We start from the raw sequence: 24569 nt of genomic DNA, 5'->3' as shown, positions 1-24569 counted from the left end.
CCAGAGAGAAAACTGCCAGAATTACAAAAAAAAGTGACTGAAAATTGGCACTGAACTTTTTTGTGATATTTTCCTAGAGTTTTGTACCTTTACTTTGAGAGAGTGAAAAGTCACGAGGCTGATTCCTAGTGGGTCTGAGTTAGAGGGAAAGGCTGAGGAGACTTGGCCGGGGGGGGGCGGGGAGATAAAATTCAACTTTAGTGGGGGCACAAACAGGCGGTAGTGAATCAGCCACCTGTTCTGTACCGGCCACACTTCCTTCTCCATTGACTTCAGTCTTGAGAGGAGGTGAGGAGATGTCTGAGGGGTGATCTCACAGGCAAGATCATTAACAGTGTGGAAAAGGTCAATCTGGAGTGAGATGGGTTTAAACTAGTCAAAGGTAAATCTAGGAATCATCCCAGGAAGTTCCTGCACAGTGATTGACACGTGGTTTGGGCTCCCAGAGAGAAGAGCAGGGACAAACACACTGGAATGATTGAAGAAATATTTAGATGCTGCAAGAAGGAACTTCAAATTCTTTTTGGACTGCTGAATTTAGATGAATAGCTTTACTGCCCTGTAATTATTTAGTGAGCCTGTACTTGGTGGAGCTGAGTTTCCCCAGTGGTGCAGTGAATAAAGACCACACCCAGGGCCGCACTCGTAATTCATTCTGTGCTTTGCTGAGTTACGTGCTGTCAATCCAGGGCAACCACTGACACTCCACATTTGTAAACAATTTGACAACACCAAGTTATAGTCCAGCAATTTTATTTGAAATTCACAAGCTTTCGGAGGCTTCCTCCTTCCTCAGGTGAATGTGGAAAATGAGAGGGACACCGGGTCAGAGTGTCAGCGTGTACTCCAGACATTGAGAACTTCAGTTGGACACGTAATATCTACCGTACCAGCAATGGTCAAACTTCAAAATTTAATAGTTTTATACAAATATAGGAAAGCTAGATCAGAATGGGACAAAAGCTGCCTGTGTTGGCTGGTCCATATCGGTACCAACGACATAGGTTAAAAAAAAGGGATGAGGTCCTGCAAAGCGAATTTAAGGAGTTAGGAGATAAATTAAAAAGCAGGACTTCAAAGGTAGTGATCTCAGGATTACTACCAGTGCCACATGCGAGTGAGTATAGGAACAGGAGAATAGACAGGATGAATGCGTGGCTGCAGGGATTTAGATTCCTGGGACATTGGGACCGGTTCTGGGGAAGGTGGGACCTGTACAAGCGGGACGGGTTACACCCGAGCAGGACTGGGACCAATGTCGTTGCGGGGGTGTTTGCTAGTGCTGTTGGGGAAGGTTTAAACTAGAGTGGCAGGGGGATGGGAACCTGAGCGGGGAGACAGAAGGGAATAAAATTGAGAGCAGCAAGAGAGGGGAAGACCCAGGGGAAATCTACAATACAAATAGTACAAACAGTTGTTCAAGAACAAGTGAGAGGGAAAAGCGTAGAGCAGTGGAAAGAAAGTGTACTTTAGGCACGACAGATAAAATAAAAACTACAAGGCATAAGGCAATTAACCCAGCATCAAAGCTGTGGCAGGGGGTTGGGAACCTGAGCAGGGAGACGGAGGAAAGCGTGTCAGGAATCGGCAGAAGGTATGGAGTAACAGGTGAAGTGTTAATAAAGGAAAAAGCAGGAACTAAGTGTCACAAAACATATTTGAAAGTTCTTTATCTGAATGCACGTAGCATTCGTAACAAAATGGACGAGTTAATGGCACAAATAACTACGTATGGGTATGATCTTGTGGCCATTACAGAAACATGGCTGCAGAGTGACAATGACTGGGAATTAAATATGCCAGGGTATTTAACAATCAGGAAGGACAGGCAGGAAGGAAGGGGAGGTGGGGTGGCTATGTTAATAAAGGAAGGAATCACTGTAATACAGAGAAATGATATTGGGACAAAGGATCAGGATAATGAAACAGTTTGGGTAGAGATAAGGAATAATAAGGGGAAAAAAACACTAGTGGGCGTAGTATATAGGCCTCTTAATAGTTGCAACTCTGCTGGAAGAAGTATTAATCAGGAAATAGTCGGGGCATGTAATAAGCGAACAGCTATAATTATGGGAGAATTTAACTATCATATTAACTGGACAAATCAAATTGGGCAGGGCAGCCTTGAGGAAGAGTTTATTGAGTGTATTAGGGATGGATTTCTTGAGCAGTATGTAACTGAACCTACAAGGGGGCAAGCAACCTTGGACCTGGTCCTGTGTAATGAGCCAGGATTAATTAATAATGTCCTAGTTAAGGATCCCCTTGGAATGAATCATAGAATCATACAAGTTTACAACATGGAAACAGGCCCTTCGGCCCAACATGTTCATGTCGCCCAGTTTATACCACTAAGCTAGTCCCAATTTCCTGCACTTGGCCCATATCCCTCTATACCCATCTTACCCATGTAACTGTCCAAATGCTTTTTAAAAGACAAAATTGTACACGCCTCTACTACTGCCTCTGGCAGCTCATTCCAGACACTCACCACCCTTTGAGTGAAAAAATTGCCCCTCTGGACCTTTTTGTATCTCTCCCCTCTCACCTTAAATCTATGCCCCCTCATTATAGACTCCCCTACCTTTGGGAAAAGATTTTGACTATCTACCTTATCTATGCCCCTTAATCAGTGACCATAACATGGCTACATTCAATATCCAATTAGAGGGTGAGAAGGTTGGTTCTCAAACAAGCGTACTGAGCTTGAATAAAGGAGACTATGATGGTATGAGAGCGGAATTGATTAAAGTAGACGGGGAAAATAGATTAAAGGGTAAGACAGTACATGAGCAGTGGTGTTCATTCAAGGAGTTATTTTACAACTTTCAAAAAATATATATCCCACTGAGGAAAAAAGGGTGTAAAAGAAATGACAGCCATCCGTAGCTAAGTAAAGAAATTAAGGATAGTATCCAACTAAAAACAAGGACATATAAGGTAGCCAAACTTAGTGGGAGGATAGAAGATTGGGAAGTCTTCAAAAGACAGCAAAAAGTAACTAAAGGATTGATTAAGAAAGGGAAGATAGATTATGAAAATAAATTAGCAAAAAATATAAAAACAGATTGCAAGAGTTTCAAAAGTTATATAAAAAGAAAAAGGGTGGCTAAGACAAATGTAGGTCCCTTAGAGGATGAGACCGGGAAATTAATGGTGGGAAACATGGAGATGGCAAAAATGCTGAACGAATATTTTGTTTCAGTCTTTAAGGTAGAGGACACTAAGAATATCCTAACACTGGACAAACAGGGGGCTCTAGGGGGGGAGGAGCTAAATACGATTAAAATCACTAAGGAATTGGTACTCAGTAAATTAATGGGACTCAAGGCGGATAAATCCCCTCGACCTGATGGCTTACATCCCGGGTCTTGAGGGAAGTGGCAGTAGGGATTGTGGATGCTTTGTTAATAATTTTCCAAAATTCTCTGGACTCGGCAAAGGTCCCGGCAGATTGGAAAACTGCTAATGTAACACCCTTATTTAAAAAGAGTAGTAGGCAGAAGGCTGGAAATTATAGACCAGTTAGCCTAACATCTGTGGTGGGTAATCTGTGGAGTCTATTATTAAGGAGACAGTAGCAGAACATTTGGTTAAACATAATTTAATAGGACAAAGTCAGCATAGCTTTACGAAGGGGTAGTCATGTCTGACAAATTTGCTTGAGTTCTTTGAGGACATAACGTACAGGGTGGATAAAGGAGAACCAGTGGACGTGGTGTATTTAGACTTCCAGAAGGCATTCGACAAGGTGCCACATAAAAGATTATTGCTCAAGATAAAGAATCACTGGATTGGGGGTAATATTCTGGCATGGGTGGAGGATTGGTTATCTAACAGGAAGCAGAGAATTGGGATAAATGGTTCATTCTAGGACTGGCAACCAGTAGCCAGTGGTGTTCCGCAGGGGTCAGTGCTGGGTCCCCAACTCTTTACAATCTATATTAACGATTTGGAGGAGGGGACCGAGTGTAACACATCAAAGTTTGCATATGATACAAAGATGGGAGGGAAAGTAGAGAGTGAGGAGGACATAAAAAACCTACAAGGGGATATAGACAGGCTGGGTGAGTGGGCGGAGATTTGGCAGATGCAATACAATATTGGAAAATGTGAGGTTATGCACTTTGGCAGGAAAAATCAGAGAGCAAGTTATTATCTTAATGGCAAGAAACTGGAAAGTACTGCAGTACAAAGGGATCTGGGGGTCCTAGTGCAAGAAAATCAAAAAGTTAGTTTGCAGGTGCAGCAGGTGATCAAGAAGGCCAACGGAATGTTGGCTTTTATTGCTAGGGGGATAGAATATAAAAACAGGGAGGTATTGCTGCAGTTATATAAGGTATTGGTGAGACCGCACCTGGAATACTGCATACAGTTTTGGTGTCCAGACTTAAGAAAAGACATACTTGCTCTCGAGGCAGTACAAAGAAGGTTCACTCGGTTAATCCCGGGGATGAGGGGGCGGACGTATGAGGAGAGGTTGAGTCGATTGGGACTCTACTCATTGGAGTTCAGAAGAATGAGAGGCGATCTGATTGAAACATATAAGATTGTGAAGGGGCTTGATCGGGTGGATGCGGTAAGGATGTTCCCAAGGATGGGAGAAACTAGAACTAGGGGGCATAATCTTAGAATAAGGTGCTGCTCTTTCAAAACTGAGATGAGGAGAAACTTCTTCACTCAGAGGGTGGTAGGTCTGTGGAATTTGCTGCCCCAGGAAGCTGTGGAAGCTACATCATTAAATAAATTTAAAACAGAAATCGACAGCTTCCTAGAAGTAAAGGGAATTAGGGGTTACGGGGAGCGGGCAGGAAATTGGAGATGAATTTAGATTTGAGGTTAGGATCAGATCAGCCATGATCTTATTGAATGGCGGAGCAGGCTCGAGGGGCCGATTGGCCTACTCCTGCTCCTATTTCTTATGTTCTTATGTTCTTAACACATAATTTATTCTATACCTCTCAAGACTGAGGAAATGGCCAGGGCAGTAAAATAACATTTTCAAGGAGGCAAACTTCAGCATCGGACAAGCCTCGAGGCTCATGAGATGCCAGGTCTCTGTCACAATACCACAGGTGAGTTAAAGTGACTTTATTGCTTATTAATTCAGGACAATGACCTGTGTGGTAAGATGGTGAGCTCAAATCTTTTTTTCCCTCCACGTTCAATATTCTGTGCCCTTATTCTGAAGCTGCAGCTTTTGATTAATGTACATGCCCACAAGTAGTGGGCAACTCACACCGGACACAAGTGGTCACCCTTCATTTAGGTGCTCCGGGAGCGAGTATTGACCGGGTGTGTTATGTGCCCAGGGAGCGAGTGTTGACCGGGTGTGTTATGTGCCCAGGGAGCGAGTGTTGACCGGGTGTGTTATGTGCTCTGGGAGTGAGTGTTGACTGGGTTTGTTATGAGCTCTGGGAGTGAGTGTTGACCGGGTGTGTTATGTGCCCAGGGAGCGAGTGTTGACCGGGTGTGTTATGTGCTCTGGGAGTGAGTGTTGACCGGGTGTGTTATGTGCTCTGGGAGTGAGTGTTGACCGGGTGTGTTATGAGCTCTGGGAGTGAGTGTTGACCTGGTGTGTTGACCACAGGGAGCGAGTGTTGACTGGGTGTGTTATGAGCTCTGGGAGTGAGTGTTGACCGGGTGTGTTGACCACAGGGAGCGAGTGTTGACTGGGTGTGTTATGTGCCCAGGGAGTGAGTGTTGACCTGGTGTGTTATGAGCTCTGGGAGTGAGTGTTGACCGGGTGTGTTATGAGCTCTGGGAGTGAGTGTTGACTGGGTGTGTTATGAGCTCTGGGAGTGAGTGTTGACTGGGTGTGTTATGAGCTCTGGGAGTGAGTGTTGACCGGGTGTGTTATGAGCTCTGGGAGTGAGTGTTGACCGGGTGTATTATGAGCTCTGGGAGTGAGTGTTGACCGGGTGTGTTATGAGCTCTGGGAGTGAGTGTTGACCGGGTGTGTTATGAGCTCTGGGAGTGAGTGTTGACCGGGTGTGTTATGAGCTCTGGGAGTGAGTGTTGACCGGGTGTGTTATGAGCTCTGGGAGTGAGTGTTGACCGGGTGTGTTATGAGCTCTGGGAGTGAGTGTTGGCTGCCTGTTTAGTTGTAATTTGGCAATATATTTTTGAATGTGATATTTGAGCCAATGAGGTGCAAGTGTGACACTAATTTGTGGTATCCATGTGCAATGCCTGAAGTGTGACAGAGAATATTTGTGACAGTTTTAAACTTCTTCCACTTGCCGGTGAGAGTAGTCACTAGTCCTCGCACTTTGGGATGACTGAAACCGCACGCTCGTTGCACACAGTTTAACTTTGTGAAATCCTGTAACAGCTAATATTTGGAAAACTGGATTTCAAGTTCTTTTCTGAAGTAAAAATGTTCTAATTTTGTTTAACTGCGAAGGGAGGGGGTAAGTGGTGGAAGGAGAATCATTTTGTGGGACATACTACCCATTGCTTATTTTACTGCAGGTCCTGGAGTACAGGTTGCACTCCCTCTTGGAACTGCAGAGAAAAGGCAGGGTGTATTAATCTGCAGCATTTTTGTTTCAATGATCACAGGTATTTTGTCCCTGCTGGAGGGGAATGATTATTAAATCTAGAACACAGAACGAGACCATTCGAGCAGCTGGTCTAAGCTGGTGTTCCTACTTCACATGAGCCTACTCCGACTCTTCCCACCCTGCCCCCATGTCCCTCTGTTCCTTTCTCCCCTCCTGTATGCAATTAATAATCAAAGGGAGTGAGCAAGTCATTCTTTTGTGATGAAGCAAATTGAAAGGGGCAGTGAGAAACTCCCTCAGGTCAGGAATCTGCACTATTTTTGCTGCTTATATAAAATTAATAGCTTGATTTCCACTGAATAAAATGCAAAATGTAACTGACTGGGGTTTAGGAAGTGTACTTGTTTTTATTTGTTTCTTCCCCTCTCTCCCCTTCCTTCCCCTCTCTGACTAGAAATATTAGAGAACCAAGGGTCTGGTGAGAATGAGGGACTGAAAGAAATTAGTATTAGTAAAAAAAAAAATAGTACTAGAGAAATTAATGGGACTGAAAGTCAATAAATCCCAAGGACCTGATGATCTACATCCCAGGGTTTTGAAAGAGGTGGTTACAGAGATAGTGGATGCATTGGTGGTCATCTTCCAAAATTCTATAGATTCTGGAACAGTTCCTGCAGGTTGGAGGGTGGCAAATGTAACCCCACTATTTAAAAAAGGAGGGAGAGAGAAAACAGGGAACTACAGACCGGTTAGCCTGACATCAGTAGTAGGGAAAATGCTAGAATCTATTATAAAGGATGTGATAACAGGACACTTAGAAAATAATAATAGGACTTGGCAGAGTCAACATGGATTTATGAAAGGGAAATCATGTTTGACAAACCTATTGGAGTTCTTTGAGGCTGTAACTAGTAGAATAGATAAGGGGGAACCAGTGGATGTGGTGTATTTGGATTTTCAGAAGGCTTTTGATAAGGTCCCACACAGGAGGTCGGTGAACAAAGTTAGAGCACATGGAATTGGGGGTAATATACTGGCATGGATTGAGAATTGGTTAACAGACAGAAAACAGAGAGTAGGAATAAACGGGTCTTTTTCAGGTTGGCAGACTGTGACTAGTGGGGTATCGCAGGGATCGGTGCTTGGGCCCCAGCTATTCACAATCTATATCAATGATTTGGATGAGGGGACCATATGTAATATTTCCAAGTTTGCTGATGACACAAAACTAGGTGGGAATGTGAGTTGTGAGGAGGATGCAAAGAGGCTTCAAGGGGTTATAGACAGGCTAAGTGAGTGGGCAAGAACATGGCAGATGGAATATAATGTGGAAAAATGTGAAGTTATCCACTTTGGCAGGAAAAACAGAAATGCAGGGTATTTTTTAAATGGTGACAGATTGGGAAATGTTGATGTTCAAAGGGACCTGGGTGTCCTTGTACATGAGTCACTGAAAGCTAACATGCAGGTGCAGCAAGCAGTTAGGAAGGCAAATGGTATGTTGGCCTTCATTCCAAGAGGATTTGAGTACAGGAGTAAAGATATCTTATTGCAATTATACAGGGCCTTGGTGAGACCCCACCTGGAATATTGTTTACAGTTTTGGTCTCCTTACCTAAGAAAGGATATACTTGCCATAGAGGGAGTGCAACAAAGGTTCACCAGACTGATTCCTGGGATGGCGGGATTGTCTATGAGGAGAGATTGAGTAGACTAGGCCTGTATTCTCTAGAGTTTAGAAGAATGAGAGGTGATCTCATTGAAACGTACTAAATTCTTACAGGGCTCGACAGGGTAGATGCAGGGAAGATGTTTCCCCTGACTGGGGAATCTAGAACCAGAGGTTACAGTCTCAGAATGAGGGGTTGAGAGGGATTGATAAAAATACTGGTTCCTATCAGAAGGATTGATAATCACACTGGGACCGATGAGAGGGATTGATGAAATCACTGTGACCTATCAGAGGAATGAATAAAAGCACTGTGAGCAAACAGAGACATTGATAAACACAGAGGGACCTATCAGGGGGTTTGATAAACACACTGGGACCTATCAGGGGGTTTGATAAACACACTGGGACCTATCAGGGGGTTTGATAAACACACTGGGACCTATCAGGGGGTTTGATAAACACACTGGGACCTATCAGGGGGTTTGATAAACACACTGGGATGTTTCAGAGTGATAGGTCCCAGTTTATTTATCAATCAGAGAGATGGATACACACACTGGGCTCTGTCAGAGGGATTGATAAGCAGAATGGGACCTATCAGACCCTTGATAAACAAACTGGGGCCAATCAGAGGGCTTGATAAACAAACTGGGACCTATCAGAACGTTGGATAAACACAGTGGGACCAATCAGAGGGATTGATGAACACACAGGGAAATATCAAACGGATTGATAAACACACTGGGACCTATCTGAAGAATGAATAATCAACCTTTGACCAATCAGAGGGATTGATAAACATACTATAACTAATCAGAGGGATCGTTAAAAACACTGGGACCCATCAGAGCGATTGATAACCACCGTGGGAGCTGTCAGAGCGATTGCTCAATTGATCAACACACTGGGACCAATCAGAATGATTGAACAACAAATTGGGACCTATCGGAGGGATTGATAAACACAAGGGGCCTATCGGAGGGATTGATAAACATGAGGGACCAATCGGAGGGATTGATAAACACGAGGGACATATCGGAGGGATTGATAAACACGAGGGACCTATCGGAGGGATTGATAAACACGAGGGACCAATCGGAGGGATTGATAAACACGAGGGACATATCGGAGGGATTGATAAACACGAGGGACCAATCGGAGGGATTGATAAACACGAGGGACATATCGGAGGGATTGATAAACACGAGGGACCAATCGGAGGGATTGATAAACACGAGGGACCAATCGGAGGGATTGATAAACACGAGGGACCAATCGGAGGGATTGATAAACACGAGGGACCTATCGGAGGGATTGATAAACACGAGGGACCAATCGGAGGGATTGATAAACACGAGGGACCTATCGGACGGATTGATAAACACAAGGGACCAATCGGAGGGATTGATAAACACGAGGGACATATCGGAGGGATTGATAAACACGAGGGACATATCGGAGGGATTGATAAACACGAGGGACCTATCAGAGGGATTGATAAACACGAGGGACCTATCGGAGGGATTGATAAACACAAGGGACCAATCGGAGGGATTGATAAACACGAGGGACCAATCGGAGGGATTGATAAACACGAGGGACCAATCGGAGGGATTGATAAACACGAGGGACCAATCGGAGGGATTGATAAACACGAGGGACCAATCGGAGGGATTGATAAACACGAGGGACCTATCGGAGGGATTGATAAACACGAGGGACCTATCGGAGGGATTGACAAACACACTTTAAGTTTTTATTTGTTCACGGGATGTGGGCGTCGCTGGCGAGGCCGGCATTTATTGCCCATCCCTAATTGCCCTTGAGAAGGTGGTGGTGAGCCGCCTTCTTGAACCGCTGCAGTCCGTGTGGTGAAGGTTCTCCCACAGTGCTGTTAGGGAGGGAGTTCCAGGATTTTGACCCAATGACGATGAAGGAACGGCGATGTCGGGATGATGTGTGACTTGGAGGGGAACGTGCAGGTGGTGCAGGTGGTGTTGTTACATAAGAAATAGGAGCAGGAGTAGGCCAATCGGCCCCTCGAGCCTGCTCCGCCATTCAATAAGATCATGGCTGATCTGATCCTAACCTCAAATCTAAATTCATGTCCAATTTCCTGCCCGCTCCCCGTAACCCATAATTCCCTTTACTTCCAGGAAACTGTCTATTTCTGTTTTAAATTTATTTAATGATGTAGCTTCCACAGCTTCCTGGGGCAGCAAATTCCACAGACCTACTACCCTCTGAGTGAAGAAGTTTCCCATGTGACTGCTGCCCTTGTCCATCTAGACGGTAGAAGTCGCGGGTTTGGGAGATGCTTTCGAAGAAGCCTTGGCGAGTTGCTGCAGTGCATCCTGTGCATGGTACACACTGCAGCCACAGTGCGCCGGTGGTGAAGGGAGTGAATGTTTAGGGTGGTGGATGGGGTGTCAATCAAGTGGGCTGCTTTGTCCTGGATGGTGTCGAGCTTCTTGAGTGTTGTTGGAACTGCACTCATCCAGGCAAGTGGAGAGTATTCCATCACACTCCTGACTTGTGCCTTGTAGACGGTGGAAAGGCTTTGGGGAGTCAGGAGGTGAGTCACTCGTTGCAGAATACCCAGCCTCTGACCTGCTCTTGTAGCCACAGTATTTATGTGGCTGGTCCAGTTAAGTTTCTGGTCAATGGTGACCCCCAGAATGTTGATGGTGGGGGATTCAGCAATGGTAATGCTGTTGAATGTCAAGGGGAGGTGGTTAGACTCTCTCTTGTTGGAGATGATCATTGTCTTGCACTTATCTGGCGCGAATGTTACTTGCTAATTATCACCCCAAGCCTCGATGTTGTCCAGGTCTTGCTGCATGCTGGCATGGACTGCTTCATTATCTGAGGGGTTGAGAATGGAACTGAACACTGCAATAATCAGCGAACATCCCCATTTCTGACCTTATGATGGAGGGAAGCTCATCGATGAAGCAGCTGAAGATGGTTGGGCCTAGGACACTGCCCTGAGGAACTCCTGCAGCAATGTCCTGGGGCTGAGATGATTGGCCTCCAACAACCACTACCATCTTCCTTTGTGCTAGGTATGACTCCAGCCACTGGAGAGTTTTCCCTCTGATTGCCATTGATTTCAATTTTACTAGGGCTCCTTGGTGCCACACTCGGTCAAATGCTGCCTTGATGTCAAGGGCAGTCACTCACCTCACCTCTGGAATTCAGCTCTTTTCTCCATGTTTGGATCAAGGCTGTAATGAGGTCTGGTCCTGATGAAACCCAAACTGAGCATCGGTGAGCAGGTTATTGGTGAGTAAGTGCCGCTTGATAGCACTGTCGACAAAACCTTCCATCACTGCTGATGATTGAGAGTAGACTGATGGGGCGGTAATTAGCCGGATTGGATTTGTCCTGCTTTTTGTGGACAGGACATACCTGGGCAATTTTCCATGTTGTCGGGTAGATGCCAGTATTGTAGCTGTACTGGAACAGTTTGGCTAGAGGTGCGGCTAGTTCTGGAGCACAAGCCTTCAGCACTACAGCTGGGATGTTGTCGGGGCCCATCGCCTTTGCTGTATCCAGTGCACTCAGCCGTTTCTTGATATCACGTGGAGTGAATCGAATTGGCTGAAGACTGGCTTCTGTGATGGTGGGGATATCGGGAGGAGGCTGAGATGGATCATCCACTTGGCACTTCTGGCTGAAGATGGTTGCAAACGCTTCAGCCTTGTCTTTTGCACTCACGTGCTGGACTCCACCATCATTGAGGATGGGGATGTTTACAGAGCCTCCTCCTCCTGTTAGTTGTTTAATTGTCCACCACCATTCACAGCTGGATGTGGCAGGACTGCAGAGCTTTGATCTGATCCGTTGGTTGTGGAATCGCTTAGCTCTGTCCACAGCATGTTGCTTCTGCTGTTTAGCATACACATAGTCCTTTAGTTGTAGCTTCACCAGGTTGGCACCTCATTTTAAGTCTGCCTGGTGCTGCTCCTGGCATGCTCTTCCACACTCCTTATTGAAAAAGGATTGGTCCCCTGGCTGGTTGGTAATGGTAGATTCCTGGGTTTAACATGTCCATGTTAGATTTGCGTTCCTTGAGTTTTAAACAGTTTAAAGCCTGGGATTAAGATGTGTGTGGCCTGCAATGTTACACAAAGACGTCAACATCCGACATGTGACAAACTTGGTCCCCGAGATGAAATTAAAGTCATGAACATCAACCCGTCTACGGGCTTCAGGGGTTTGTGATAGTTTCGAAAACAATGCTTCTGCTTCATGGTAATGTGACAACTATGGTGGTGGGGGGAGAGGGCGGCGGTTTTAGATCAGGCTCATTGTGGCCATTTTGCATCATTTAGGTTCATAGCGGCCATTTTGATTCAGTTACTTGGAGGCCATTTTGTCTGAATTCATTGCTGCCATTTTGACTCAGGTACAGGTGGCCATTTTGTCTCAATTCATGGCGGACATTTTCTCTCCGATTCATGGTGGCCATTTTGTCTCAATTCATGTCGGACAAATTGCCTCATATCCATGGCGACCTTTTTGCTTCATGCTCCTGGTGGCCATTTTGCCTCAGTTTCAAGATGGCCATTCTATCTTAGAATTATGGTGGCCAATCTGCTCAGGTTCATGGCGGCCATTTTGCCTCACGTTCATGGCGGCCATTTTGCCTCACGTTCATGGCGGCCATTCTGCCTCAGGTTCACGGCGGCCATTTTGCCCTACGTTCATGGTGGCCATTTTGCCTCACGTTCATGGCGGCCATTTTGCCTCACGTTCATGGCGGCCATTTTGCCTCACGTTCATGGCGGCCATTTTGCCTCACGTTCATGGCGGCCATTCTGCCTCAGGTTCACGGCGGCCATTTTGCCTCACGTTCATGGTGGCCATTTTGCCTCACGTTCATGGTGGCCATTTTGCCTCACGTTCATGGCGGCCATTTTGCCTCACGTTCATGGCGGCCATTTTGCCTCACGTTCATGGCGGCCATTTTGCCTCACGTTCATGGCGGCCATTTTGCCTCACGTTCATGGCGGCCATTTGGCCTGAGCTCGAAACAGTAGGAGGGGAGAAAGGGAATATACGTTTTTTCACATGTCACTTTTGGTTCTTTTGCCAATCACCTTAAGTGTATATCCTTTGGTTTTTGAACTTCCCACACATGGAATCAGCTTCTCTCTATCTATACATGAAGTCTAGACCCTTCATGATTTGAAATACTCTTGGGTGGACAGGGCACAATTTCCAAATTTGCAGATGACACAAAACTTGAAAGGATAGTGAACAGTGAGGAGGATAGTGATAGACTTCAAGAGGATATAGGCACGTGGCAGATGAAATTTAATTCAGAAAAATGCAAAGTGATAAATTTTGGTAGAAAGAACGAGGAGAGGCAATATAAACTGGAGGGCACAACTCTAAAAGGGGTACAGGAACAGAGAGATCTGGGGGTATATGTGCACAAATCACTGAAGGTTGCAGGGCAGGTTGAGAAAATGATTAAAAAAGCATTTCGGGCCCTGGGCTTTATAAATAGAGGCATTGAGTACAAAAGCTAGGAAGTCATGATGCAACTTTATAAAACACAGGTCCGACCACAACTGGAGTATTGTGTCCAGTTCAGGGCACCGCAATTTATGAAGAATTTGAAGGCCTTCGAGAGTATGTAGAGGAGATTTACTGGAATGATTCCAGGGATGAGGGACTTTAGTTACGTGGATAGACTGGAGAAGCTGGGATTGTTCTCCTTGGAACAGAGACGGTTGAGAGGAGATTTGATAGAGGTATTCAAAATCATGAAGGGTCTCGACAGAGTAGATAGAGAGAAACTGTTCCCATTGGTGGAAAGGTCAAGAACCAGAGGACATAGATTTAAGGTGATTGGCAAAAGAACCAAAGGCGACATGAGGAAAAACTTTTTTGCACAGCGAGTGGTTAGGATCTGGAATGCACTGCCCGAGGGGGTGGTGGAGGCAGATTCAATCATGGCCTTCAAAAGGGAACTGGATAAATACTTGAAAGGAAAAAGTGTGCAGGGCCATGGGGAAAGGACGGGGGAGTGGGATGGAGTGGGTGGGGGTGGGGGACTAGCTGGATTGCTCGTGCATAGGGCCTTTGCCTACTGGATGGGCCAAATGGCCGCCTTCCGTGCTATAATCTTTCTATCATTCTCTGATTCTAAGAAATAAAGAGGGGAGAGAGAAAATAAAACTACTCCCAGTCGGCGATTCTTCATCGCACAGAAAGTTTAACGGTACATGGACACACAATCCCCATTCGACGATACACTTTAATACCTGTGCAGTGAGACGGAGAGTTACAAGATACAAAGGCACTCTTTTTAATTTCAAAAACTCCGACCTGACTGCAGTAACTTATCCCAGGAGTAAGAGAGAGAGTGGGTCAGTCTCCCTCACCCGAGAGAGAGTGGGTCAGTCTCCCTCACCCGAGAGAGAGTGGGTCAGTCTCCCTCACCTGAGAGAGAGTGGGTCAGTCTCCCTCACCTGAGAGAGGGTGGGTCAGTCTCCCTCGCCCGAGAGAGCGTGGGTCAGTCTCCCTCACCTGAGAGAGAGAGTGGGTCAGTCTCCCTCACCTGAGAGAGGGTGGGTCAGTCTCCCTCACCCGAGAGAGAGTGGGTCAGTCTCTCTCACCCGAGAGAGGGTGGGTCAGTCTCCCTCACCTGAGAGAGAGTGGGTCAGTCTCCCTTACCTGAGAGAGGGTGGGTCAGTCTCCCTCACCCGAGAGAGAGTGGGTCAGTCTCCCTCAACTGAGAGAGAGTGGGTCAGTCTCCCTCATCTGAGAGAGTGGGTCAGTCTCCCTCACCTAAGAGAGAGTGCGTCAGTCTCCCTCATCCGAGAGAGGGTGGGTCAGTCTCCCTCATCCGAGAGAGAGTGGGTCAGTCTCCCTCACCTGAGAGAGGGTGGGTCAGTCTCCCTCACCCGAGAGAGAGTGGGTCAGTCTCTCTCACCCGAGAGAGAGTGGGTCAGTCTCCCTCACCTGAGAGAGGGTGGGTCAGTCTCCCTCACCCGAGAGAGAGTGGGTCAGTCTCTCTCACCCGAGAGAGAGTGGGTCAGTCTCCCTCACCCGAGAGAGAGTGGGTCAGTCTCCCTCACCTGAGAGAGAGTGGGTCAGTCTCCCTCACCTGAGAGAGAGTGGGTCAGTCTCCCTCACCCGAGAGAGAGTGGGTCAGTCTCCCTCACCTGAGAGAGAGTGGGTCAGTCTCCCTCACCTGAGAGAGAGTGGGTCAGTCTCCCTCACCCGAGAGAGAGTGGGTCAGTCTCCCTCACCCGAGAGAGGGTGGGTCAGTCTCCCTCACCCGAGAGAGAGTGGGTCAGTCTCCCTCACCTGAGAGAGGGTGGGTCAGTCTCCCTCACCCGAGAGAGAGTGGGTCAGTCTCCCTCACCTGAGAGAGAGTGGGTCAGTCTCCCTCACCTGAGAGGGTGGGTCAGTCTCCCTCACCTGAGAGAGAGTGGGTCAGTCTCTCTCACCCGAGAGAGGGTGGGTCAGTCTCCCTCACCTGAGAGAGAGTGGGTCAGTCTCCCTCACCTGAGAGAGAGTGCGTCAGTCTCCATCACCTGAGAGAGAGTGGGTCAGTCTCCCTCGCCCGAGAGAGAGTGGGTCAGTCTCCCTCACCTGAGAGAGAGTGCGTCAGTCTCCCTCACCCGAGAGAGGGTGGGTCAGTCTCCCTCACCTGAGAGAGAGTGCGTCAGTCTCCATCACCTGAGAGAGAGTGGGTGAGTCTCCCTCACCTGAGAGAGAGTGGGTCAGTCTCCCTCACCCGAGAGAGAGTGGGTCAGTCTCCCTCACCTGAGAGAATGGGTCAGTCTCCCTCACCCGAGAGAGAGTGGGTCAGTCTCCCTCACCTGAGAGGGTGGGTCAGTCTCCCTCAACTGAGAGAGTGGGTCAGTCTCCCTCATCTGAGAGAGTGGGTCAGTCTCCCTCATCTGAGAGAGTGGGTCAGTCTCCCTTACCTGAGAGAGAGTGCGTCAGTCTCCCTCATCCGAGAGAGAGTGGGTCAGTCTCCCTCACCTGAGAGAGAGTGGGTCAGTCTCCCTCACCTGAGAGAGAGTGAGTCAGTCTCCCTCACCTGAGAGAGGGTGGGTCAGTCTCCCTCACCTGAGAGAGTGGGTCAGTCTCCCTCACCTGAGAGAGAGTGGGTCAGTGTCCCTCACCTGAGAGAGAGTGAGTCAGTCTCCCTCACCTGAGAGAGGGTGGGTCAGTCTCCCTCACCTGAGAGAGTGGGTCAGTCTCCCTCACCTGAGAGAGAGAGTGGGTCAGTCTCCCTCACCTGAGAGAGTGAGTCAGACTCCCTCACCTGAGAGAGTGGGTCAGTCTCACTCACCTGAGAGAGTGGGTCAGTCTCCCTCACCTGAGAGAGTGGGTCAGTCTCCCTCACCCCTCTCTCTCTCTCCCTCTGTCCGTCTGTCTTTCTCTCGGTGTCTCTCTCTCTCTCTGTCTGTCTGTCTGTCTCCTCTCCCCCTGTATGTCGGTCGGTCAACCTCTCTCTGTTAATCTCTCTCTCTGGCTCTCTCTCCCTCTACCTGTCTATCTCTCTGCCTCGCTCTCTCGGGCTCTGTCTGTCTCTGTCTGACTGTCTATCGGTCTCACTCTTTCACTGTCTCTCTCTCTCTCTCTCTGTCTCTGCCTCTTCAGTTATTTGGAGTGCCCCCATTCTGATCAGACCCACAGCAGTGACTTTGATTTCCAGCTTTGCCCATTTTTCCAGGGCGCCATTTAGTTAAAGTCCAGCTGAGCTCTTGAATGCCTCCATTTTGAGCGACAATTCAAATGTTGTCTGCAGAGCAAGTCCCACCTCAATCGGTCAGATTATCAATAAAATGTAATATCAGAACCGGATTTAAGATCATTTCATGGCTCTGTGCTGCTAATATAAAATATAGAAACATAGAAAATAGGAGCAGGAGTAGGCCATTCGGCCCTTCGAGCCTGCTCTGCCATTCAATATGATCATGGCTGATCCTCTATCTCAATACCATATCCCCGCTCTCTCCCCATACCCCTTGATGCCTTTTGTTTTTGGAAATCTATCGAGCTACTTCTTAAATATATTCAGTGACTTGGCCTGGAATTCCACAGGTCACAGGTTCACCACCCTCTGAGTGAAGAAATTTCTCCTCATCTCAGCCCTAAATGTCCTACCCCGTATCCTGAGACTGTGACCCCTCATTCTGGACCCCCCCCCCACCCCCCCGCCAGCCAGGGGAAACATCCTCCCTGCATCCAGTCTGTCGAGCGCTGTCGGAATTTTATATGTTTCAACGAGATCCCCTCTCATTCTTTTTTTATTCGTTCATGGGATGTGGGCGTCGCTGGCGAGGCCGGCATTTATTGCCCATCCCTAATTGACCTCGAGAAGGTGGTGGTGAGCCGCCTTCTTGAACCGCTGCAGTCCGTGTGGTGAAGGTTCTCCCACAGTGCTGTTCGGAAGGGAATTCCAGGATTTTGACCCAGCGACGATGAAGGAACGGCGATATATTTCCAAGTCGGGATGGTGTGTGACTTGGAGGGGAACGTGCAGGTGGTGTTGTTCCCATGTGCCTGCTGCTCTTGTCCTTCTAGGTGGTAGAGGTCACGGGTTTGGGAGGTGCTGTCAAAGAAGCCTTGGCGAGTTGCTGCAGTGCATCTAAACTCGAGTGAATACAGGCCGAGTCGACCCAGTCTCTCCTCATACGACAGTCCTGCCATCCCTGGAATCAGTCTGGTGAACCTTCACTGCAAGTATATCCTTTCTTAGGTAAGGAGACCAAAAAGGGGCTTGGATGGAGAGAAATTTGTTGAGTGTATTCAGGAGGAATTTCTCATTCAGTATGTGGATGGCCCGACTAGAGAGGGGGCAAAACTTGACCTCCTCTTGGGAAATAAGGAAGGGCAGGTGACAGAAGTGTTAGTGAGGGATCACTTTGGGACCAGTGATCATAATTCCATTAGTTTTAAGATAGCTATGGAGAAGGATAGGTCTGGCCCAAAAGTTAAAATTCTAAATTGGGGAAAGGCCAATTTTGATGGTATTAGACAGGAACTTTCAGAAGTTGATTGGGAGAGTCTGTTGGCAGGCAAAGGGACGTCTGGTAAGTGGGAGGCTTTCAAAAGTGTGTTAACCAGGGTTCAGGGTAAGCACATTCCTTATAAAGTGAAGGGCAAGGCTGGTAGAAGTAGGGAACCTTGGATGACTCGGGAGATTGAGGCACTAGTCAAAAATAAGAAGGAGGCATATGACATGCATAGGCAGCTGGGATCAAGTGGATCCCTTGAAGAGTATAGAGATTGCCGGAGTAGAGTTAAGAGAGAAATCAGGAGGGCAAAAAGGGGATATGAGATTGCTTTGGCAGATCAGGCAAAGGTGAATCCAAAGAGCTTCTACAAATACATAAAGGGCAAAAAGGTAACTAGGGAGAGAGTAGGGCCTCTTAAGGATCAACAAGGTCATCTATGTGCGGAACCACAAGAGATGGGTGAGATCCTGAATGAATATTTCACATCGGTATTTACGGTTGAGAAAGGCATGGATGTTAGGGAACTTGGGGAAATAAATAGTGATGTCTTGAGGAGTGTACATATTACAGAGAGGGAGGTGCTGGAAGTCTTAACGCGCATCAAGGTAGATAAATCTCCGGGACCTGATGAAATGTATCCCAGGACGTTATGGGAGGTTAGGGAGGAAATTGCGGGTCCCCTAGCAGAGATATTTGAATCATCCACCGCTACAGGTGAGGTGCCTGAAGATTGGAGGGTAGCAAATGTTGTGCCTTTGTTTAAGAAGGGCGGCAGGGAAAAGCCTGGGAACTACAGACCAGTGAGCCTGACATCTGTAGTGGGTAAGTTGTTAGAGGGTATTCTGAGGGACAGGATCTACAGGCATTTGGAGAGGCAGGGACTAATTAGGAACAGTCAGCATGGTTTTGTGAGAGGAAAATCATGTCTCACGAATTTGATTGAGTTTTTTGAAGGGGTAACCAAGAAGATAGATGAGGGCTGTACAGTAGACGTGGTCTACATGGACTTCAGCAAAGCATTTGACAAGGTACCGCATGGTAGGTTGTTACATAAGGTTAAATCTCATGGGATCCAAGGTGAGGTAGCCAATTGGATACAAAATTGGCTTGACGACAGAAGACAGAGGGTGGTTGTCGAGGGTTGTTTTTCAAACTGGATGCCTGTGTCCAGCGGTGTGCCTCAGGGATCGGTGCTGGGTCCGCTGTTATTTGTTATTTATATTAATGATTTGGATGAGAATTTAGGAGGCATGGTTAGTAAGTTTGCAGATGACACCAAGATTGGTGGCATTGTGGACAGTGAAGAAGGTTATCTAGGATTGCAACGGGATCTTGATAAATTGGGCCAGTGGGCCGATGAATGGCAGATGGAGTTTAATTTAGATAAATGTGAGGTGATGCATTTTGGTAGATCGAATCGGGCCAGGACCTACTCCGTTAATGGTAGGGCGTTGGGGAGAGTTATAGAACAAAGAGATCTAGGAGTACAGATTCATAGCTCCTTGAAAGTGGAGTCACAGGTGGATAGGGTGGTGAAGAAGGCATTCAGCATGCTTGGTTTCATTGGTCAGAACATTGAATGCAGGAGTTGGGATGTCTTGTTGAAGTTGTACAGGGCATTGGTGAGGCCACACTTGGAGTACTGTGTACAGTTCTGGTCACCCTATTATAGAAAGGATATTATTAAACTAGAAAGAGTGCAGAAAAGATTTACTAGGATGCTACCGGGACTTGATGGTTTGACTTACAGGGAGAGGTTAGACAGACTGGGACTTTATTCCCTGGAGAGTAGGAGGTTAAGGGGTGATCTTATAGAAGTCTATAAAATAATGAGGGGCATAGATAAGGTCGATAGTCAAAATCTTTTCCCAAAGGTAGGGGAGTCTATAACGAGGGGGCACAGATTTAAGGTGAGAGGGGAGACATACAAAAGTATCCAGAGGGGCAATTTTTTCACTCAAAGGGTGGTGAGTGTCTGGAACGAGCTGCCAGAGGCAGTAGTAGAGGCGGGTACAATTTTGTCTTTTAAAAAGCATTTGGACAGTTACATGGGGGAGATGGGTATCGAGGGATATGGGCCAAGTGCAGGCAATTGGGACTAGCTTAGTGGTATAAACTGGGCGACATGGACATGTTGGGCCGAAGGGCCTGTTTCCATGTTGTAAAAAAGAAAAAAAAAAAAATACTCCAGGTGTGGTCTCACCAAGGCCCTGTACAACTGCAGTAAGACATTCTATACTCAAATCCTTTTGCAATGAAGGCCAACATGCCATTTGCCTTCCGAACTGCTTGCTGCACTTGGATGTTTGCTTTCTGTGACTGTTTTTTCCTTCCGAACTGGATAACTTCACATTTATCCACATTATACTGCATCTGCCATGTATTTGCCCACTCACTCAACTTGTCTAAATCACCTTGAAGCCTCTTTGCATCCTCCTCACAACTCACAATCCCAAATAGTTTCATGTCGTCAGCAATCTTGGAAATATTACATTTGGTTCCCTCATCCAATTCATTGATATTTATTCTGAATAGCTGGGGCCCACCATGAAAAAGACCCATTTATTCCTGCTCTCTGTTTCCTGTCTGTTAACTAATTATCAATCAATGCCAGTATATTATACCCAATCCCATGTGCTTTAATTTTGCACACTAACCTTCTACTTTCCGTCCTCTGGGAAGTGTAGGGATGGACAATGAAATGGGATTTAGTTCTACTGCTTCAAACCTCCACCTCTTTCTATGATTTCACTAATTTAACAATCAGATTGATTGGGTATTTCACCGCGTTCTTCAGCTCCTCTCTGAATTTAGTCTGGGTCAGGACATAAATACACGTGTTTGTGCAGGAACTGAGAAGCTGCAGCATCTTTGCTGTGCGTTCTGTGATATAAACAGGGTCAGAATAGGGGTAATAATACCGAATCTCTGCGATTCGCAGATAAATGTTAAATACAACCTGTGTCACCCATAACAGTATAAAACTGCCCGATATACTGAAGAGTAAAATGATGGATTTCTTTCGGTTCTCCATCTCTGGGTCCTTGTGATTCTCTTCATTGCTGCGGCCCCGGAGTTCCCTGCGGACTCGACTGGACACTAAAATACGTCTAACGGTCAGAATATTGAGCAGCAAAATCAGACAGACCGGGACACAAGGGGTTAAAATGAGGTGCAACATCTCAAATGCGGCCGCATGTGGAAGCACGGAAGTTCTGTTTCGTGATACAGAACCAGGGAACATTATCACTGATATACTTAGATTGATATATAAAGCACCAGGGGACACTCACTGAACAGCCCAGCACACTCACTGTTCCCAGAACCACAGTCCCCGCTCTCGGTGCAATATTTAGTTTTCAGCTTCACACAACAAATGGCCACAAATCGATCAAAGGTGAAAGCGACTGTGAACCAGACAGAAACCACAGCGGTTGCAAAACACATGAGGTTAATGAGACTGCACACGGAAGTAATTCTGAGGAATGAACCTGGGAAATAAATCACACCAATCCAGCCCAATATCACATCAATGATAACGACCAGGAGATCGGACACTGCCATTCCCATTTGTACATTTGGAGAGACCGCACTTTCCTCGGGACAGGATCACAATCGCCACTAAGTTAACTATCAGAGAGAAAAGGAAGCAGAGAAATTATTGATCAGACCTGGAGCCAGAGCAGCAGATTGAGAGGATCTGAGGTGAACTTTCCAGCTTTGTTGCTGCATCGAACGGTGATTCATTGAACTGGGTGGTGTTTTTGGGCAGTGAAGTGTTTTTAAACACTATGATCAATAATGAATCGTGAGATCGATAAAGAAAGTGAATAAAGTGAGCACAGGATCCACTGGAAGGGCTGAGGGATGACACAGTGCCAGTGGGAAGGGAGAAGGGGTTTCAACGAGCGGGAATCCAGCGGATTAAAGCCGGATTTAGGCTCCAGGCGAATTGGAAACAGTGAACGGTCGGGAAGGTGACAGGGTGTGGTGCAGCTGGTTTGTTGCTCTGGGTTAAGAGAGCCGGCAGGAGCTTCTACTAAACGGGAAAGGCAGCTGGAGACCGAGCCAATGATTGAGATTTGGCGGGAGACAAGGGAAAGGGCTTGTAGGAGATGGAGGGCAGTGAGGAGCAGATGGTTTGGGAAAGCGGACACACTGAAACAAGGGGTGAGGAGACAGAGGATTCAATGCAGTGGGAGGAGAGGCTGGATTCAGAGGGAGAGACTGCAGGAAAGTGTTAGAGGAAATCTAATCTATAGGGCCGACTAATACAATCCAACTAATCCATTCAACAGTTCATGTCTGTGGTTATTGGTGTCGGGGAACTTGTGTTGGGTGTAAAATGTGTTCAATAAATTTACTTTGTACATTGAATTAATTTTAAATTGAAAAGTGTTAATTAAATCAACCTCGTTGTTTATTGAATTCTGCCGAGCTTTAAAAACACAGTATCATATTAATCCATTACGATCAATAAATTACTGATTCCCTTCTTTAAGGAAATTTTAATTATATTTAGTGTTAAGTTGGAAAACAAGGAACATTCTCAAAAACAGACTGAGGACCTGACAGGGATATAAACACGAGGAGAGGGTCCCACATTAAAAACTCACCCAATCCGACCATATCACCTTCAAATGAGATTTTCTCTGTTTAATTGTACTGTAAGTTTCATCAGATCATGCGGATGAATTATTCACACCACAGTTTCTCGCTTTCCCTCTCAGTCGCCGTCTCTATCACTCAACCTACTCTCTTTCTCAAGTCCATTCTCACATCCATTTAAATCCTATCAACCTTAGCCTGCATTCTGTTCACCCGCCCCGTGTTCGACCGATCCCAATCTCCAATGCAGTTTGTTAAATAGTGAAGCCTCAGTGAATAGTTTAATGTTTCAACACATCATTCAAGTCTCCACTTCATCCACTGATCACTTCATCCACAAATCATGGAATAAAAAGAATCAAATGCTTCTTCCAGACAAATCTCACACTAATTGAGATTGCTTCTCCTGTAATTATAAAATAAAGCGATAGATGGCGGGATTGTTCAATTAACAAGACGCCAACATCTTACATACAATCTACAGTTAAATAGAAGGGCTCCTGATTCCAACAGATACAGTGCAAACTGATGCATCATAACCTCGAAACATTTCATTTTACAATGACAGTCAGTGAATTGATCCACAGTGAAGCAGAGAAGGAGATGTGAAAGATTCAGCAGAAAAGTCAGTTCATAACAATGAAAACCAATAAATACATTGAAATCCCAGTTAAACTGAAGCATGTTTTGCGGAGGGAAAAAGTTGTGCTGCCTCCTTATAACACTGAGACCGTGAGCTGTCTCATTATCAATCACTGAAAACACATTGATGAAAAGATATTCCTGGACAGGTTAGTTTCACAACAAGAAACTGATCACAGCTCCTGATGGTCTGTTGCCTGCTCTTAGCCCAGATACTCGATTCCAATACATTCAGTACAGAGAATAATCCAGTAACAATGCCAGCGTTGGATATACAATGGTCACTATAAATATAATGTGACTCCTACAAGGCCGAACGTTTATCAGTTAAGGAGATACAATTATTCAACAATACATTCAGTGCAGTGAATTATCCAGTTACAATGCGAGGGTTCGATACACAAAGTCATTTCAGATATAGTGCGTTAATTTCTACAAGACAGAAAGAGCAGAGACTTAAAACATTCTATCATTGATCCGATAGAATAGAAAAGGTGACGGTGTGAAACATGCAGGGAGAAAATATAATTTACCAATTACAGCAGCAGATTTACACCATTAACAGCTGAGATAACTGCTTACCCAGAAGTCCAACGGCTGCAAGAACAGGATAATAACTGTCTTCTACCTGATGCATTACTGGATATCCCATTTCTGTGAGAAGCACTGCCTTCTGTTGGCCTGGAAGCCACAGCTCCGGTAGGCACTTTGAGGTGATCCATTCCAACGAGCTCTGATTTATACAGGGGATAAGACTCCACTGACACGGTTGGACATTGCTGTTAGTTACAGTCACTTGAACAAACACATTACATTAGCAGCTTTAACTCTGATGTAAATAATGTGGTGGATATAATACAAACACCTCACAGTCCAGGACATTATCTTAATCAGACCACTCTCGGGAATAAAGGTGAAAGCTGTCCTCATACAGGAACAATCCAACAACAATGAACAGTTTACAGTTTTCATATAATTGTATTGACCGTATTCACTCCTGGAGATTAATTTATAATTTATACCGATATCTCCGCAGTTTAGATTGAATCCAGGGACACAAGCAGACCCGTTTCACTCTGATCCTGCAGTTCCCAGTTAAAATATTAATTCTGAGTCTCTGAAACGGGCAGGTTGAGGATTGCAGTC

Source organism: Heptranchias perlo, chromosome 26, assembly GCF_035084215.1.
Source record: "Heptranchias perlo isolate sHepPer1 chromosome 26, sHepPer1.hap1, whole genome shotgun sequence".
Taxonomy (NCBI): Eukaryota; Metazoa; Chordata; class Chondrichthyes; order Hexanchiformes; family Hexanchidae; genus Heptranchias; species Heptranchias perlo.
The sequence above is the reverse complement of the archived record's forward strand: the minus strand, read 5'-3'. Positions refer to the sequence as shown.